The 21,238-nt window shown below is 35.7% G+C and overlaps 2 long non-coding RNA genes across 2 annotated transcripts; both read right to left on the bottom strand.

Moving 5' to 3' along the window:
- Positions 1-270: 270 nt before the first annotated feature.
- LOC124897619 lies at positions 271-1,454 on the bottom strand. Its single transcript, XR_007054388.1, has 2 exons — positions 1,093-1,454; positions 271-1,003 (listed from the first exon to the last, which is right to left on the bottom strand). It is a non-coding gene; the product is annotated as an uncharacterized LOC124897619 (long non-coding RNA).
- Positions 1,455-1,969: 515 nt separating this feature from the next.
- Positions 1,970-2,685, bottom strand: LOC124897620. Its single transcript, XR_007054389.1, has 3 exons — positions 2,474-2,685; positions 2,157-2,205; positions 1,970-2,081 (listed from the first exon to the last, which is right to left on the bottom strand). It is a non-coding gene; the product is annotated as an uncharacterized LOC124897620 (long non-coding RNA).
- Between the last annotated feature and the right edge of the window lie 18,553 nt (positions 2,686-21,238).

Consider the following 21,238-nt stretch of genomic DNA (forward strand, 5'->3'; position numbering starts at 1 on the left):
GCTTAAAGCCATAGATCTTATTGCTTCTTTGTGTGATTTACTTCAAAGAAGTATGCTCTTTAATTCTATCTTTTCACTTCACGCCCATAGATCTGGTTTCTTTTTTATGCTTTTCGCTTTTCAAAACATTGGAGCCTAATGGTCTAAGCTTGCTTGACACCGTGATCATTACATCAATAATGACGAGAGTGGGCTAATCAAACTAGTGTTCCCATAGGGAAGGCTTCGCGCTCAAAGTGCACGGGCTAGGAAACGATCAAGGCTCTACTCTTTAAATGGAGTTCATCCTTTTCTTATTCCAAGAAAGAATTCTCGATCTTCTCCAATGAGGAAAGGCAGTGAGGTGAATTTCCAATACATAAACGAAACAAATCTTATGGAACTCAATAATTGAACTAACATTCATTTCCTTTTTCACTTCCCCTCCTACCATATCCGCCTGATGATGCACAATGAGAATGTCTTCCCCCTTCCATATGTGAAATGGATATCACAATTTAAAAACTTTCCTAAATCTATGCCCTCTACTCCTGAGGTAATTTCAAGAGATCACAGATACAAATCATATGTTATAGAAAATTTTAGCAAGAATGGTAAAGTTTTCTGTGTGACCTCCAGAACATAGGTTCGAGACGTGAAAGCAACCATTAATGCTTGCATTAGTGTAGCTTGTCTACATCACAACCCTTGCAATGCAGCCTTTCCCTAGACCCTTCTAACATGGAATGCTTGGTGCACCAGTTGCCGCTGTGTCACTTTTAGGTCACAACTTCGAGCAATGGAATCAGCTATTGATGCTCGCATCAAGGTAGGCTGCCTACATTGTATCCCTTGGGATATGGCCCTTTACCGAACCTTGCATAAACACAAGGTTTGATCACAATCTTCACCCCTTGGGATAGGCACGGGAACTTGGTTCCATCTGCACAGTTTGATAGAAAGGCCATTGCTCTTGCGATCTCTCAGGACTAAACGCCAGCACCGCAGATGATATGTTATGTGCCTATTGTTAGTACAAAAGATTTGACATCGTAAGGGAGACATTTTAATCTATAAAATAAGGACCAAACGATGCATAGTAAGAGAGCTAACTGGCATAACGTATGGGACTTGAGGTAGCACGTTGTCCATAGTTTGTGCAACCTTCGAATTTATAAAAAATCAATAATTTAGATTATAGTTGTCTCAAAAAAAACATCAAATTTAACTTAGAAAAGTCTAGAGAACACCACAGCATAGGGTCTTCGGCATGCTCGGCCTGATTAGAGCTTAACGTACTGTAGAACTCATACCACCAATCTTGTAGAAATAAATCACAGAATTAAATAATTGTATATTAGCACAACACCACAAACAAAATGATCAGTAAGGACGTTGTGAACATCCTTCCAAAATAAAGAATAGAAATTAATGCAAATTTTGAAACACAAAAACCACTTTCCAGAAAAAACTAACTTCCGATAAGTGCACCAAAAACTTCAAAGAATGACATTATCAATCATTCCATCCAATCTTTTTTCTATGGATAGTCTTTTCTTTTTAGACCGTTTTAAAAGAAAATAATAAGAACAACAAAATTCTATATCTAAATTTTTTAAATAGTATTTTCATTTTAATGATATGTTAGTATGAGAATTGACATGGCATGTTGAAACCTACTACAATATATCAAGTTTACTTTTTGTATGTTACACTCCGTTTATCTTAATTTATATGGCAAACATTCCTTATTAGTTTGTCCTCAACAAAATGACTCAATTATATATTTAAGAATATTTTAACTTTAAAATTCTCATTTTACTATAATAAAAAGTTTATTTTAGCCATCATGTTTCAAAAGATTCCCTTTCTTAAATAAAATCGCTCCCTATGACACATAAATTTAAATAAAGAATTAGAAATTTAATTTGTGGTAAAAGACATTCTTTTTTTCTAAAACGCAAGGCATTTGAAACCAATACAAACAAACCTGCCTCAGAAGTATCTGGCATTGGAAGCATAGCCGTAGCAAGAGCATCGGAGTAATTTGGTTCCATCTGCATAGTTTGATCGGTGAAAATACCAAGCCCCTCTCCTTCATCCTGAAAGGAATAAAACCGACAGTTATGTCGCAACTTAAAAAAATATGTTTCTGTCTCGAAAATGTAAACACATACTCTTGCCTCCCATTGTTGAGGCATATCTGGTATCAGCTCCATCGGGTAGCTGTATGACACATGAACATCAAAAAGAGTTAGAAATCTACAGATTCACGAACTTCAACAACAAAATTGATGCTTTCACTATGCAACACAGAATTGGATAAATTCAATTTTACAGTCATAATTGCATTGCACAAAACCCAATGGAAATGTGATTTTGTTCAAGAACGAAGCAGAATAGATATAACATGAAGTTAAGTGAAGAGTGCAAATAATATAAAATATATCAAGAGCAGAAATGTTGGTACGGAGAAGCAATAAATACATGTTACCTAAAATTAGTTTCAAATGGCACCAGCTAAGTTGGATGATGCATATCAACAAAGCTTAAATCATACATCAACGCATAGTCAGGTGTCGTCAGGTGGAAGACTAGCACCATAGGAGATATATTATGCTCAAACGATAGCATGGTAGAATGAGGAGAAATCGCTGGCAGAGCAGAGGGGATATTAGATACAATATTGTCAATAGTATGTGCTGCCTGAGAGTTCAAAAAAATCATACATTTAGATTTTAATAGTCTTTGAAAAAGATGAACTTAACTTGGAAAAGTTTAGGCAACACCTCATTCTTGGGCACGCTCAGCCTGTGAAATGTGTATGTATCATAGAAAAAATTCCACCACTCCTTTAGAAACCCCTCCGGGGATTTGATTGCTGAAACAAATCGCAGAAATCAAATAATTGTACATTAGCACATCACCACAAATAAAAGTATCAGTCTGTACATGGTCCACATCCCTCCAAAATAACAAATAGCTATTAATGCAATTTAGAAACTCGAAAAGTACTTTCAAGAAAAATTGATATGGCACACTTTCCTTATTAGCCACATAAATAAAACTAGTCGGGGGTCTATCGGAAAAAACCTTTCTACTTCTTCTTAGGTTGTGGTATGTAGTGCGTACACTCTACCCTCCTAGAACCCATTCTATGGGATTACACTTGATATGATGTTGTTGATGTAATCATACGTAAAAAAAAAAAAAAGGACTACCCAGTGCACTAAAGCTATCGCTATGTGCGGTGTCCGGGGAAGGGCCCCACCACAAGGGTGTATCATATGCAGCCTTACCTTACATATCTGCTAGAGGCTATTTCCAAGGCTTGAACCCGTGATCTCCTGGTCACATGACAACAACTTTACCAATTATTCCAAGGCTCCCCTTCGATGTACTCATACGTATAAAACTAAAATGACATCAAAGTAATAAACAGAGTTCTTAAATTAGTTATTGATGCTTGAGTTAGAGTAGGTTGTCTAGGTCACTTTGGGTTAATGTAGGATGCTTAGTGCCTCGAGATTATCATTCATTTGAAGTTGACTATTGATTCACATCCCTTTTTTCGAAGACTTAGGATGAATGCATGATGCTCCGTGCCTCGAGATTAACATTCATTTGGAGTTATCTATTGATGCTTGGGTTGGTGTAGCCTACCTAGGTCACATCCCCTTGGGCTATAGGCCTTTCTTCAAGACTTTGATGAATGCACGATGCTTCATGCCTCAAGATTCTCACTGATTTGAAGTTAGCTATGATGCTTGGGTTAGGATAGGATACCTAGGTTACATCCACTTGGGCAGGGGGGGGGGGTCTTTATCCCGGACATTGCGTGAATGCACAATGGTTTGTTCCTCGAGGTTACCATTCATTTGAAGTTAGATATTGATGCTTGAGTTAGGGTAGCCAGCCTAAGATATATCCCCTTGGGTTGCAAGCCCATTTCCTTATTTGAGTGAATGCAGGATGCTTCGTGCATCCAGATTATCATTTATTTGGAGTTAGCTAATGATGCTTGGGTTAGTGCAGGTTGAATTGATAATCGACCTGTCCACATATAGGTCGAATTGATAATCGATCTATCGGAATGATAATTGATCTGTCCATATATAGGTCGAATCGATAATCAATTTGTCAAATCGACAATCGATTTGTTGGATCGATAATCATTCTGTTTATATATCATCGGATAGATAATAGATAATAGATCTGTCTCAAAAATGGGTCATTTCCCCCATAAGAAAAGCTTATATTCTATTTAATTAAAAAGAAGACTTGAAAAAATCATTTAACAAAGAATCCCAAGATTATAAACAACTTTTAATAAATGATAATCAGGATTATTATATTATAGCATAATAATAAGTTCAGATATGTAATAATTTTTATTAAATAAAAAAACATACCAACATGATTGGGATAAAAAAACATTATCTTCGATGGCAAGTAAATCAGCAGTCAAATACAGCCCCTTCTTAACCAAGTAATCATGCATATACTTGTCAAACCTGAAAAATTCCAATAGAGAGTCATAAATTATATTATTATGTGGCGTAACTGAAATTTCGAGATTTAAAATTAGAAATAAAAAATTTAAGTTTTATGTATTTAAAAGCTAGATAAAAAATTTCAGTTAGGAAAAATAATTTAATTGACTCTCAAAGTTGTACCGTTCCACGTAATTTAAAACGGAGAAAGTGAAACGATTATTATTAAAATTTTTCCTTGTGTTATTTTAAATTGGTCAATTTTATCATTAATTAGATTTTTGTGCCTATTCATTGCCTTGGAAATAATGAATTGGGTCATATATGATCCTATCATTAATTGATGTCTTATCTGAATAAGTGGACTTTTAAGTGTCCAAATTATTTGGGAAAAAAGTAGTTACTCTTATTTACTCTTTAAAATTGGATTAAAATTTAATATTAGATCATTATAATGATAATAATAATAATAATAACATATATTCAGCGTAATTTTATAGATGGAGTCTTAGAAGAGTGATATATACGTTATTTTATTTCTTGGTCAAAAATTGAGGAATTAAGATTTCTTGGTCAATTATAAATAAATATATAACATAAAATAATCTTTCCAAATCTCCTTTGAGTAAATATTAAGATCGTTAGTAAAAAAGACATATTATTAAAGAAGTTGTAAGTTCCCTAAAATATCAATGCACACACAAAAGAATTGAACAAGTTTTAATCCAATTCATTTATTAATCATGCCCGATTTAATTCTTTCAAATGTAACCCAATTTTTTTCTTAAGACCCCCTGGTAAGACATTTTATTTATTCCACACTCATCTCATATAACTTGGTTCAATCAAAATATATACATTTCCCTACTTTTATAACTTAAAAATAACTATCAAAACATAAGCAAAAAAAAAAAATTCCAAAAAATCATCAAGATATAACATGTCTTATATAAGTTACTTTGACTAAAAAAGAAAATTTAAACTTAAAATTATGAGAACATAAAAAGAGAAAAGAATGAATATAACCAAAGAATCATTAAAAAAAAATAGAGTTAACAACAACAACAAAAAACTAAAATCATGAGAACACATATGGGGAAAACATTAAAAATTTAATTAGAAAAATAGTTTTTATTCAAAAGCTTACATCACTTGATTGCTCCACAAACCCATAATCACTAAAGAAGAAAAAAAAAGAGAATAAAAAAGTGAAAGTGAAAAAAGGAAGAAGAGAGAATAGTGGAGAAAGAGAAAAAAAAAGATAACAAGAAGAGAAAATAAGATTATAATTATATATTTAAGAGAAGTTAATAGTATTGTAAAATCTAAACATAAGAAAAGATAGAAACCAACAAGAAAAATTTGACTTGAAAATAATAAGAAAAGATTACAAATTACAATTTAGATATTCTCTAAAATTAAAAAACTTCATTTATTACTAATTAACTCCAATCACACTTTTTCTCAAAAAGAAGAAAGAAAAAAAAATTTCATTCAAGGATGTCACTTCAATAAAAAAAAATTAAAAAAGAGGAAAAAGAGGTGAATTTTATTAATATGGCTTTTGAATTATGGACAATTACCTAATTAATTTAAGCAAATATCTAACACTAACACTTAATAATAAATTTCATTATTTATTTTTACACTTAGTTTCATAATAACATCACTCACCTTAATTGGGTAGGATGTGGGTTGGATTTTATTTATTAGGTTAGATTTTAATTTTAATTAATATTGATTAATTTAGATTTGGTGACGTATATTTCTAATAAGAGGTCATGTGGCAAAAATGAATTTGCAAAACCATCTCTAGAAAGTAATAGCATGAATAAACCTTTTCTATAACGTCAATGATATCGACGAGTTAGACTTTTTATGACGGAGACATAAATGAGCCAAACTTTTAATAGATGACATAGATGAGTCATTTCTAATAATTCAATAACATATTTAATATTTTTTTTTAAACATATACTATAATTTCAATGAACTTGCTCTCCACTTTATGAATTAGTCAAAAGTGTCAAAACATAAAAAATTATCTCAGGAAAATTGAATTAAATTAAAAGGTAAGTTTGTTATGAGTAGAAAAAACAGAATTAATGCATGTGAGTGAGAAAATGCAAAAATCTTTTAGGAAAAATGTAATACACTAAATAATTAAAAAAAACTTATCTTAATGTACTCATCGGTTCAAATAATTTGAATCATATTTCTAAAGAAAAAACTATAACTCATATATATATATATATATATATATATATATTTACTCCCACCGTCTTATATATGTGGCACTCTTTCATTTTAGTTCTTCACGAATTACATATATTCGTTCAGGAAAGGAATTTGCAAAGTGAAGTTGTCTATTTATTGGATGATTTTTATTTATGTTTTTATCATACATAACGTAGTTTCATTTGATATCAGATTTGGGAGTTTCCAAATCATTATGGTATATGTATGATCGTGAAGTAAACAAGTACCAATTAGTAGAATTGAAGGATAAGTTGTACAACCAAATCGAAAGATTACACTGTGTTTGTAGATTTCCTGAGATACTGATGAAATGTAGGGATCCATCCACCAAGTAACATATGACCAGGTCCCTTAACGGACAAACACAGTATTACAATTATAAAAAAAGACAACGCAAAAGATAAAATATAAGTGATGTTTACTTGGAAACCTTCTTTCTCAAGAAGAAAAACTACAACCCTTGACACAGGATTTTTCAACTCTCCACTAACTTCAAGCAACAAAGTGATTACAAATTCAAATAATCACAAATGATTAAACTCTCAATCCTAGCCTTTTGTAATAACTCTACTACAAGACTGATGTATCAACTCTATCACACTCCTTGTCGACTAACTCTAGCCGACAGTCCTAAGTAACTCTACCCAAGTGACTCGATCAATTAACTCTAATTGAGGCAACTCAAGCTAAGACTTAGATAAGCCATTGATTTACTATTCTTTATAATTCAGGAGTATATTTACTAGGTAAGAACAAATACATAACAATACTTAGTCAACACTCGATCAGGTCCCTTGTTGGTGGAGTATGAGTAGTGTTCTTGTGAAATGACTTTTTGCTTTTGAGAGTAATCATCATTGAAAAAATAGGGTTTCGTTCCTTGTCAATGTTCCCTTCTATAAAAGGGAACGAAACATAGAACGCATGTCATTGGTTGAGGTTGGCTACCTCTACTGCAACGCCACCAACTCTCTGCAAAAAGTGCAGTCTCCAGACTCCAGTTGTACTCAGTTGTCATCTTCTAAAGTCAACTTCCTATGGGAACAGGTCCCATATATACTAATTTAGCAACTAATCAAGTCCTTTATGGTATAGTTTGTAGATCATCAAAATTCCAGTAATACCATCAAAACTCCAGTAGTACGACTGATACACATCATATTGCAAAAAGATGAAAGGCATATACGTCTCCCAATCTGCTATAAATCCCTCTCAAGAACTGATAGTTTTTTAAAATATCAAGAACCCCCAGCAATGCTAAATTACATTTGAAATTTTTTTCAACAATCAATTTCCAGGGGATAGCTAATGGAGTAGTAGGACAAGTTCTATGATATATTCAAGGCATACTACATAAATATGACCCTAAACTTGACACCAAATTATAACATTAACCTTAAACTTTGACAGTGCACGAATAGGACCTTTAGCTATTCAAAACCTGAACAAATAAATACCCCGATCCTATGTGGCAAAACGCGTGATGTACATGCAAAACGGTGCGCTTCTGAGTTGGAATTGAAGGGTTTTTTTTGTTCAACTCTTTGTATAGTTAAAGGGCCTATTTGTGCACCGACAAAGTTAAAGGTCATACTTATAATGTTTTTTTTTCATTAGGTGGTACCATATGAGTGGACTAGTAATCCACGTCAGAGCAAGTGAGGTACACGCGTGTAGTTGCAAAATCAGATTATTTTTTTGTTCAGGTTTTGTATATTTAAAGGGCATATTTGTGCTCTATCAAAGTTTAAGGTCAATGTTATAATTTGATGTCAAGTTTAGGGTCAAATATTTATGTATTATGAGTGTTGTTGAGGGATAAGGTATACCATGAGATACACATGAAAACGACACAATTCCAAAAGCCTTCAATTGCATAAGTTTGATTAAATCATGTCAACTGAAAAGTTGATATTCGTAGTTACATTTTCTTGTGTTACCACCTTCCACTAAGACTCGGTCAAATGGGAAGAAATTACCTAGCATTATTCGTCTATGCTTGAACTCAAATCCTAGTATTCTATGATTTTCACTCACTTTATTGACTGCTAGACTACACCCTTGGGCGTAGAATGATGAAAGTGTAACATGGCTTGAGTTCATTATAATGTAGCATCCATTTAGTCTATATGTATATTACTTCTTATGGGATTTTGTAAAAAATAATTAAAAAGGCATGATGGAGAACTATGAGATTTTAATGAAAAGGAGAGGCAAATCCAGAATTTAAACCCTATAAGTTCAACCTTTAAGGTTCGTCGTATTGAACCTATTGTATTGTTGAAACTATTTATCCCTACATACTAGAGATCGAAATTTTAGTAGATTTTTACACATAAATTCATATTTTGCATTGAAAGTACTGAGTGCAGTAGGTCTACGACGCTATACTCGCCTCTTATGGAAAGCCACACTTGCTATTAAGACCAAGTCTTCAATCAATCGTGTGCAACATATTACACCCTTGGAGTTTTGATAAATCACAAACTATTCCACAAAGGACCTTATTGAAGCTTAAGTCAGTATCCATAGGTGTCATATGAAGTTTCTCTTTGAAGATGACAAGCCTACTACAGCTGGAAGATGTACTTTCCTGCAGAAAGTTGGTAGCACAGCAATAGAGCTATTCAACCTCGATCTATGGGAGAAGTTCTAGGCTTTGTTGTCTCAAATGAAAGGAATAGTTAAACACAATAAAAGCCAAGTTTTTCAAAATCAATATTTCTTCTTCATAGCAATAGCCGTCTCTTTGAACACAACTCATACATCATCAAGGGACCTGATTAAGTGCTCATTTAGTCATATGGTGTCTTGAGTTGTTTGCGTTTTTCTCTCATATTGTAAATCTACTCTTGATATATAAAGGATAATAATATTTTAGCTTGTCTAGGTCTTAGTTCGAGTCGCATTAGTTATAGGTAATTGATTGAGTCGTTTGTAAGTTGGTCAAGTTTAACTTACCATTTTGGACGTGTTGAGTCCTGGGTAGAGTTACTATACTTGTATTATAGTAGAGTTTTTGCAAGAGGTAGTGATTATAGGAGCTTGTCATAACTTGGTTGCTTGAAGATTAGTGGAGATTTGGGAAATCCCGTGAGACGGCTCGTATTTTATTCCTCCCTTGAGCAAGGAGGTTTGCATGTAAAACATTGTGTGTGCTTTACATTATTGCATCATTTTTCTTTCAATTGTTATCCTATTACATCTGGGGGAATAGGGACCTGGTCCCAATGTACTTGGTGGACTCATACATTTCATCACAACAACTACCCATTCATTAGAAAATAATATGAGATTTGATCCTTTATTGGTTATGCATTTGTGACGACTTGTAGAATTGAAACCTAATACCTCAATGTTGCATCTAACATTCATCATCAAGACACTGCACTATAACATATTTCCTACTTGTATCGATTATTTTTTCTACGTTGATTAACAAACATGCAAAAACCATTAAGAATTGGAGAAAGCAAAAACATCAACTAGAAAAAGTTAAAATTCCTAAAATGAACAAGAAGTAACAAAAATTCATCTGTGTTTGTTCATGGCATATATAGCCTACATATACTGTATAACAGCTAATGAATTATGATATTTCTAAAGTTTATCACCTTCTTAATGCCATGCCCAGAGGAAGATTGTAAAATTGCAAGATCTTGATTAAACTAGGGAGGTTACTGCATCACAGAGCTAGAGCTGGTGAAACAACCTGATAACGATCCCCAACAAAGAATCTGATATGAGTTTCCGTAATAACAGAGAACCATTTAATCATCCTTGAAGATCTTATAATTGACAAATATATCATTCAAACAACCATAACATTTTCATACGCTAACAAAAGTTGATATTGGTATCAGGTTCAAAATGCATATTAAGTCGACGTATAAGACTCTAAACTAACTTAGGTAGTCTCACATGAGTTATCAAGATCAATGATAAAATATTCTAAAAAATGAAAAGCTAAGTATTTGAAACCAATAATAATACAACAAACCTACTTCAGAAGGTTCTGGCACTGAAAGCCTAATCTTTTTAAGGGGACTAGAGTTTGTTTCCATCTGCATAGTTCGTTCAAAGATAATATTATCTCCCTCTCCCCCTTCCTAGAAGGATAAAACCTTGTCCGTTATGTCGCAACTTTAAAAAACAAAACATAAAAAAATTACTATTGTCTCAGAAATCTAAACATACTTTGCCCTCCGACTATTGAGGCATACTTCTGATTGTAGACACGTAATTTTGTGCCTCCGAAAGATATTTTTTGCCTATTTACCTTATTGTACCGTGTATTCTCATCCGTATGATAATCCCTCTGCAAAAATACAAAACTAACCAACCAACAACCTACCCTATCAAATGGCAACACCTCACCACCCCTCCATTTCTTGTCCACAAAGGCAAAAAGGATAAACATACACTAAAAAGAGGGTCCCATGAAGGAACCAAGAACCCTTGTGTTTTCATTTTTTTATATATACAGAGATCACACCACAAAGCGGGAAGGGGGGGGGGGGACAATTTTTTTCATTTTTAAACAAACACACAGAACCCCATTTTCTTTTTTTTCTTCATCACTCACATCTCACACACAGGAGAAGACACAGAAAGACGGCACGCTATTTTTTTTGAACACTCCATTTTTGCTTCTTTTTCTTATTTTTCTTCTTCTCACATAGAGCACACAATTTACTCCCTCACAGATACATGCCCACTTGAAAGGAAAAATAAAGCACGCACGCACACACAGAGAGCTGCGAGGGAGAGAAATCTGCGAGATAGAGAAATCTGCGAGAGAGAGACAGTTATGAGAGGTCGAGGGAGGAGAAAATAAATTGTCTCTGTTCGTCTACTATTCCGGTGACCTTTGTTGTCATCGAAAAATGGCGTAAACCCATCAAAAAACTAAGTAAATCGGTCAAAATTAGTGAAATCAGTCCCAAATCATCTAAAACTGATTGTTTACGGTCTGGTGACCTTGGACAGAAATAAATGAGATAGGGCCAGGTTTACGGTTCTCTATTTCAAGCTGGTTTGGTTAATTTTTGAGTTTTTTCCGATTGGTTTTAAATCTGTCCCGATTGCATTTCCCGATATCGAGCTGGTGTTGTTGAAATTGAGGTTATAGATTTGAGTTGGTGGATTTTTGCATTGAGGTTCGATTCAGGGTCTTTCGAGATGCAGCTCTATCTTTGATATATTAAAAAGAGACATCAAGTTTTGGGTTCCATATTGAGGTCTGTTCGGGAGTTGTATTTAAGTTGGGTTTGTTCGATTGAGTTTCGATTCGAGGTTCTAGGTGCGGACTCTCTTTATTCGAATAGCATTGAGTTTGAAAGCTTCAAATTGAGGTCTAATTCTGCTCTCTTTCACTTTTATTTAATTTTTTATTATATTTGGTATTGAATTGAATATTGATGTTATTTGGTCCTTGTTGGTGATGAATGCGTGTTTATTTTGACTCGCGGTTGGTTTGCTTGATTGTGGTTGTGTGAAATGGTATCTCGTTTGAGAATTAAAAACTTGACATAATGGTAGAATTTTGGTTAGTTTGATTCATTGGTTGTTTGACTTTCAAATGAAAGTTATTTGAATTTGGTAGTATCATAATACGTTGATTGGTTTAGGTGAACATAGGTTGGGTAGGCAAAGTTTAGAATTTGTGTCTTTCGTTGAATGGTGAAAATTCCATGGAATTTTTGAAATTTTATTGAATAGTTTTATTTTCCCGCACTAAAAATTTATTCATTTGGTCGGGGAATGCCTCAAGGGATTTGTATTGATTTGGCCGGGGAATGCCCCGAAGTATCTGTATATATTTCTTTGTCGGGGAATGCCCCAAAGTATTTTGTACCCAAAGGACGTTCATGACGAAGGCCCGAGGCAGCGGGTTGGAGTTTAGTTTAGGACTAGCTTAGAATAGAATAGATTTTACCTTTCCGTATGTTTTTATTTTTGGACTGTATAATTGGACTGAACATTATTATTTTGGTTTTGGATTGTTTTTTGACGTGTTTGTTGCTTGTTTATGTGTTTTAATGGTTTATACATTCTTAGTGTCAAAGTTAGCCGATATGTTCCACCAATCGATCTTGGTCGAACATGGGATCGAGGGGTGCCTAACACCTTCTCCTCGGTCAACAAAATTCCTTAGCCAGAATCTTTGTTGGCAAATTAGTCTTAAAGAGTCAAATACTTTTGAAAAGGATTTTTCAAAGGTGACTTGGCACACCGGATTATGCGAAGTGGCGACTCTGAATAAAAAATGTAAATAATATTTTTTCAAAATAAATTTTCATTTTTCGTCACTTTGATAATAAAAACCCTTTCGAACGTAAAATCAAAACTTTCTAGTCGAAAAAGGGGTGTGATAGCTCTAGCGACTCTGCTGGGGATCTTTACAGAATTCGGTCTTATTTTTGGAGTCGTATCAGCTTTGTTTGACATTATGGGTGTATAAACATTGTTTGTGATTATTGTTTGTGTTATTATTATCACTATTGTGCGTTTTCGTGCTCTTTGTGTACAATATTTATTCTATATGTTACCGCTTTTATATCTTGCATCATGTGTCTACCCCCAGGCCTTCTTTCTGCAATAAGTCCATAGTACACGTGTTGTACATGACCTCTAGTTGAGTCACCCTTATTTTAGGGAGGAGCCGTTGGTGTTATGGAGTAGGTGGAAAGCAAAGCAGCCACTATCGACCATACGCTCCTCCGAACATCCTTTTTAGTGAACCACAACGTAGGTCAACCTTTAGGTCCAACATGGAATCCCTACATGGCCCTTTTTCGGAGACTCACCTCTAAAGCATGCCTATGTGCTAACTGCTGCATATTTAAGGGTAACGTGGTCATTTGACGGACTGATTTGAAAAAAAACATTTGTTAGGAGTAAGGTGCGTGAATGAATCAAAAGGAGTGTCGTAGTTTATTTTAGAATGGCTTTTGTTCTTCACTATCCAAAAACTCAAAAAGATTTTTTTTACATTTTGCATTTATCTTCTCAAAGTACCGTAAGTTCAACAAAAAAAGAAAAAAAAAGGGTTTTGTTTGCCTTTTCTACTTATTTGTCAAAAGCAAAAATACCAAAAAGATTTTTTTCATAATTGGTGGTGTCAATCTTAGTTGAAGTGTCTCGTTGAAAATCCAAAAAGTTTTTATTCGTTTGTTTTTGGTTGTGTCTCTTATGTTAGGGTCAATTTATTAGTTAATCATTAATTGTCCAATCTAGATGAACTACGCATACCTGATTCCCTTCCCTTAGGTTGGGATACGTAGGCAACCCTTGGTGGATTCGATAATCTTTGTGTTGACCTTTGTCTTATTATTAGCCTAGGTCTCTCTCCCCATAATCTAGAGTTGTTAACCAAGTAGACTGATTTTCCTTAGTACTTATGTTCGACAAATTGGAGTCATGAAGTGGTCTGTCCCATCGACATATATTTATGTCAAAAATCCCAAGGGTTGGGAATCTTCTACTCCTGTCGAATTTTTGACATAACGTCTTATGTGTTATTATAGGATGGATTTGTCCACCAAGTTTAGAGTCCTGATGGTTGTCAAGGTGCCCAAAAAGTAAATCAAGTGGTGGGAAATGTGTAACTATGTTGATCAGCAGAAACTGATTAAAATATTAGGTGATCTTACAGAACTTCTGCATGTTACCCCTCGTCCAAATTTAATAGAGGCTGTGTTGACCTTTTTGGATCCATTTAGTTTGGTGTTCAGGTTTACGGAATGTGAAATGACTCCTACTTTGGCAGAAATATCCGGTTTGTTGCATTTGCCCTATATCGAGAAGGATATGATTCGAGCATGAAATCATACTGGCGTGAGGTTTTTGCAGTCTTGTGGTTTAAAAAGTTAAGGTATGTATTTGGGTTATTTAAGTGATTCATGGGTTTCCTTAGATTTTTTGTTCGCTAGATTCGGGCCCTCGCAAGGTTTTGATTGCTTTTGGGATGAATTTCACGTGACTAAGGAGAAGTGGGAGAGAAAGCGTCTTGAAGTCTTCACCCTCGCTTTGTTAGGTACTTTAGTGTTTCCACTAAAAGAAAGACGTATTAATACACGTTTGCAATCTGTGGTGATGGCTCTATTTCACAAGGATCAAAATGACAAAGGCACTAATCAAAAGGGAAAGGTCGTTAATTAAAAGGGAAGGTTCACTCTCATACCCATGATCTTAACAGAAATATATAAGGCATTAACCGAAGTGAAGGGGGGGATGAGTTTTTTTAGGGAAGTAACCTGATAGTGCAGTTATGAATGAGGGAGAATTTTCATGCACCTTCTTTAGTTAGACCAGACGTAGTTGATCGTTGTATTCCCAATCGAGTGAAAGCCATTGACCTCAAGTTGCGTTTTGATAAATTCTTGCTACCTGTGGGAGTCGACGCTTGGATTGAATTTCTTGAGTCAAGAACTGGGGATAACATTTTATGGACTTGTCTGTGGCTTCAACCAAAGATAATCTTGTTTGGTTGTCAAATGCAGCTCCTTCTAGTTATGTTAGGGCTCAATTGCACTAGACCATACAGTCCTTCTAGGGTAATGCGCTAGTTGGGTAGGCCGTAGGACGTTCCACCAGTAGTGGATCTTCTAAAGGATGTTGAGTACTTCAAGGACCAAGTCTTAGGTGAAAGAAAATACGAGCAGTTCTGGAACCATGAAACAAAGCTAGGTGTGGACACTCTCAAATAATGTTTGGATAATCCGGGGTACACTTAGTGATATGGGGTCTGGCTTTAATCTATCCCTCGGGGTATCAGCCAACCCTTACCAGCGCGGCTTAGGGGAAGAGTACAGGAAGAATTCATAGTTGACGATCATCAAGATGAAAGTTTGGGGTCCAAAGTGGAGACACTGAGAGTTTAGTTAGAAGATTTGTTCAAAATGGTAGAAAGGTGTCAGAATAATCTTTCCAAGTGCACTCCTCATGAGGAAGGAATACGGGCTCGAAGCTTCTTCCCTAATATCAGGGTGTCTTTACAGGATATGCTACAAAGGTTGAATGGGAGAAAGAGAACTTCACAGGCAGGTCCATCTCAGTCTGAAAGAGTATTCCTTATCTTTATTCAGTTTGAGTCTTTTATGTTTCTGTCATTGTAGGGTGGTGTCTTCTTTAAGTCGAAGTCGAGTTTTTTTTTATATTAGGGTCTTTATTAGTAATTTCACGTATGTTGTATTAGGGGTCTAGAATGTTGTTTTGTATTTTTTGTTTAGTTTTAAAGTGGTCCTAAATTCTTTGTATGTTTTTGTTGTTTCTTCCATCAAATGTTATGATGTTACATCTTTCTTTTGTTTTTTTTTTTTCATTTTTCACAAAAAAAAAACCTTCAATTATGTGATGTTTATGCATATGTAGCCCGAACTACGCAAGATCTGATTCATGTACAACATGATACGTAGGCAACCTACTTTTGGGTTTGATCTAATCATTTTGTTTGGTTGTTTGTCATTATTTTTCCTCAAAAAACAAAAGCCATAAAGAATGATAAAATGAAGGTAGATAGCGAGAGAAGAAAAGAAAGAAATGATGATGAGACAATAAAGGAAAAGAATAGAGACTTATATGAAAAAATAAGAAGAAAGAAGGAAAGGAGGGCGAAAAAAATAAAAGAAAAATAAGTGTAGATAAAAATTAGGATGATGTTAAAATGACCTCGCTACCCTCAAAAGATGGTAAAAATGAACATGAATTTAGGACAATTTTACCAATGTGATTCCCATGCTTGTTGTGTGCCCTAATCCTAACAAATGTCATCTTTGACGAGCATGTTCTTTCAAATAACAATAGTAGGTTTGCAGCACTCTGGCTAGTCACCCATACTTTACTAGATCTAAAGCAAAGCTCACCATGGATAGAAGGGAGATTAAAAATTCGCTCATTGACCCGGATCAGGATCAAAGGGAAGAAAGTTCATAACACAATGATGAGATAGTAAGGCTCAGGCAACAATTGATAGATTTGCACCGGGCATGGTCTAGCGGAATGCCTCCTCCTCCACTCCATGAAGGTCTTGGGAATATTTTTAATTGCCCACCACTCTCTTAGGCACAATTCTCTACTCCTACTAAGTCACCTGAGTACGTGACAGGATTCACTCCATGACATTATTATCCTGGCAGTTCTAATGTGCCCTTGGCAGCTCCCTAATCAAGACCCGCTGCTCAGCCGGCGCCACCGATCACACTAGTATTTATGGCTCTACAACCACCTAAAGATCCCACATATGTTGTCCGTCCGGCAATGGGGCTTCCTCGGTCTGCCAGTGAGCCAGTATTGAAGGTTCCAGATAGTCAGTATTATGGCCCGAAGCTTACTTTGAGAATGAATGAACCGTATGGGTACACTTAGCCACCTGCATTTCCATTTGATACGGAGAAACCTGTCGCAACAGAGGAACAGGAAGTCACAGCACGAAAGTTGAAAAGTTTAGAATAGGCCATGTGGAATTTGCAGGGAATCAGAGGTTATAAGAGTGTTTCCTATAAAGATCTTTGCATGTTCTCAGACATCAAACTTCCCCTCTGTTTTAAAATGCCCATGTTCGAGAAATATGCAGGGCACGGTGATCCCGTGGCATACTTGAGATGTTATTTAAACCAATTGAGGGCTGCAGGAGGAAGAGAAGAGTTGCTCATGGCTTTCTTTGGCGAGAGTCTTTCTGATCTGGCTTCAGAATGGTTTATTGATCAAGATATCGACAAGTAGAATAGATGGGATGACTTAGCTTCTGAGTTTGTGCAACATTTTCAGTATAACATCGACCTAATTCCAATTGAAAAATTCCTGGTCAACATGAAGAAGAGAAGCACTGAAGGATTTAGGGAATCGCGATAAGGTGGCGTGAATAGGCTGCTAGGGTAAAGCCTCTAATGAAAGTAAGTAAGTTGGTAGATCTTTTCATTTAGGCACAGGATGAGACCTATTTTCAACATTTACTTTCGACAATGGGAAAGTCTTTTATTGATGTCTCAAAATGGGGGAAATGATAGAGGACGGAATCAAGACCGACCGAATAGTGAGTTTTGCCGTATTGAAAGCCACCACACAAACGATTCAACGTGGATCTAGTGCATTCAAAGGTAAAAAGAAGAAAGAGGACATGGCGACTATCATACCTAGAACCCATTCCTATCCCAAAAGACCATATCGCCCCTATTCCCAAGCCCAAGCCCAAGTCTATGCCCAAGCTCCATATATTCCTCCCCACCATTACTACCCTCCATAAAACCCTTTATATTCCATTCCACCCCCTCCCCTCCCCCCGTACCCAGTATATAGCACACAACCATATGCCCAAACCTCTCCTTACCTGCAATAGCACACATAAGCTCCATAAAATTTCCCATCCGCTCCACTGAATTACCAAAACCGCTTCAGACCTGATTTTCAACCTATGCCCGAGTATAATAAAGAGAATGTGATCAAAAATCAATTAACACCTCTTGGGGAGTCATATGCTAGCTTGTTTGATAGGTTGAGAAAGTTGAAGGTCTTAAGCCCAATTCAAGAAAGGCTTTCAAATCCACTACTGAGGAATCTCGATTATTCTTTAAGGTGTGTGTACTATTCTTACATACCAGGCCATGATATCGAGAAATGCTGGCATTTAAAAAGAGCTATCCAAGATTTAATTGACACAAATCAGATGTTGGTCCAGGCCCCGAAAAGTCAAAACATTAACCAGAATCCGCTGCCAACCCATGCTGAAACCAATATGTTAGAATTGATATATGACGGTAAAGAGTCATCAAGGTGTTATAAGACTATAGTCAAGATACAGAACATTAAGGAGAAATTGGTGAATATAGCAGAGTCTTTGAAATCCATGACATTGAGCCAGGGAGGAATGGGAGAAGATAAAGGCCAAGAAAGCACAAAGAAACCCCTGATCACGGTGCAAGGTGCTAGAAGGTATGTTGATTTAAGTCAGGATAAACCTAAGTTGAAAGTGGTAGGAGCTCTGAGTAAGCCCATCTTGACGGTGAAAGGAGCACTGGCAGCGCCTATTATCCTCAAACCGATGATCCAACCTACAATAGTTTATATCAAAAGGGTTCCCTAGAATTATGGGCGGACTGTGATGACCTATCACGGGAAAGAAGTAGTGGAAAATGTAGATGAGGTAGGGGGTTTGACTAGGTCAAGAAGATGCTTCATGCCTGAAAGTTTAAGAAAGTCCAAGCCAATTGTGAGTGGACCTTCATCTATCAAAAGCCTATTACCGAAGAAGAAGCTGAAGAATTTTTAAAAAAGATAAAATTGCCAGAGTATTCAATAATAGACCAGTTAAAGAAAACCCCTGCTCAAATTTCCCTCTTATCTTTGTTGTTGCACTCCAAGGAGCATCGTGATATTTTACTGAAGGTATTAAATGAATCATATTTTCCTAGGGAGATTACAGTAAATCAGCTTGAGAAAATGGTTGGAAAAATCTTTGAGGTCAATAGAATTAGCTTTTCTGACAATGAATTGCCTATTGAAGGTACAGGGCATACCCGGGGCCTTTATATTAGAGTGAAACATGAAGAGTTCTATGTCACTCATGTCATGATTGACGAAGGTTCAGGTGCAAATATTTGCCCTATTTCTACTTTGCAAAAGTTGAATATTGGTGCTGAGAGGATCAGGCCCAACAATGTATGTGTCAGGGATTTCGATGGTGCAAAATTAAAATCCATTGGCGAAATAGAATTAGTGTTGATCATAGGGCCTATTGAGTTCACCATAGAGTTTCAAGTATTGAATATAGACTTCTCTTATAATCTATTGTTGGGAAGGCCGTGGATCCACAAGGCCAAGGCATTTGCATCTACACTACGCCAAATGATTAAGTTTGAGCATGACAGGCAAGAAGTGGTTATTCACAGTGAAGGAGATTTGTTCACCTGCGAAGATTCTCCCTTGTCTCTTATTGAAGAAACTAACGTAGAGGAGATATTCGTCTATCAAATTTTTGATACAGTACTAGTAAATCGTTTCCTTGAATGATAGGTTATACCGGGACCACAATTGTCTTCTGCTTCTATCATGATGGTGAGTGAACTTTGGAAATACAGATTTGAGCTAGGAAAGGGTTTGGGAGCATCTCTGCACGGTATAGTTTGTCCCATATGTACGAGTGAGAACATGGGCACGTTTGGTCTTGGATTTGAGCCTATGGCTGAAGATCTGAAGAAAGCCAAGGGAAGGAAAAAGGAAACATAGTCTCTCCCTCGCCCAATGCCACTACTCAGTGAATCATTTGTTAAGAGCGGTGTCACGAAGCATGTGGAATTTGAAGCTGAATTGGTTGATGACTGCTAGAACCTTTTTATTGAAGTTGATATGGTCGAAGTAGGAGAAGGTACCAGTATGGCAGACGTGAAATTCATAGGTCCAGCTGTCCGGCTCAATAATTGGGAAGTCACTCCTGTCCCCGGGGAGTTTTGGTAGTTTATTTTGTTTTTCTTTCTATTTATTCGAGTTATTTCAGGGTTGTAATTCAGATTTTAGTTTGTTTATGTTATGTTGGCATCTATGTTTAAACCCTTCTATCTTTTTATTTAATGAAATGCAATGTCCTTTTTGTTTCGTGTCTAATATATTTTGTTTTTCTTTTTTTATATACAGTTCTCTTTATGCTAATTCTAATGACTTGACATGCATGCGGAATTTTCAGCCTGATCTTAAAATCCAAACTAATCAACATGTAATGAAGCAGGATGAGGAATATGATGAAGAAGAAGCACTAGAAGAAATAAGCAAAGAGTTCGAACAGTTTAAAGACAACCCGAATCCTAATTTAAATGAGACTGAGCCAATAAGACTAGGGAATCAAGAAGATGTTAGGGAAACTAAAATCAGTGTACATGTTTGTCCATAGCTATAAGATGGAATGATTCAAGTATTAATTGATTATAGGGTTTTTTTTGCATGGTCTTATGATGATATGCCTGGTTTAAGCACTAAATTAGTGGCTCACAAATTGCCAACTGATCCCGTATTCCCTCCAGTCAAACTTCTTGAGGAATTTTAAAACTGATGTAAGTATTATAATCAAAGAGCAAATCATATAACAACTTAAAGCCAAAGTAATTCGAGTGGCTCGTTATCCCATCTGGTTATCCAATGTTGTTCCCGTACCAAAGAAAGATGGAAAAATTCGAATATGTGTTGATTACCTTGATTTGAACAGAGCAAGTCCGAAAGATGATTTTCCACTGCCCATTATCCATATTTGGCTAGACAACTATGCTAAACATGAGGTATCTCTTTTATGGATTGCTATGTCGGATATCACCAGATCATTATGGATAATGAAAATACGGAGAAAACGTCTTTCATCACACCATGGGGGACCTATTGTTATCGAGTGATGCCGTTTGATTTGAAGAATGCTGGAGCAACATACATGAGAGACATGACCACTATGTTTCATGATATGATGCATAAAGAGATTGAGGTATACGTGGATGATGTGATTATTAAGTCAAAAAGTAGGGCCGACC

Source organism: Capsicum annuum, chromosome 4, assembly GCF_002878395.1.
Source record: "Capsicum annuum cultivar UCD-10X-F1 chromosome 4, UCD10Xv1.1, whole genome shotgun sequence".
NCBI lineage: Eukaryota > Viridiplantae > Streptophyta > Magnoliopsida > Solanales > Solanaceae > Capsicum > Capsicum annuum.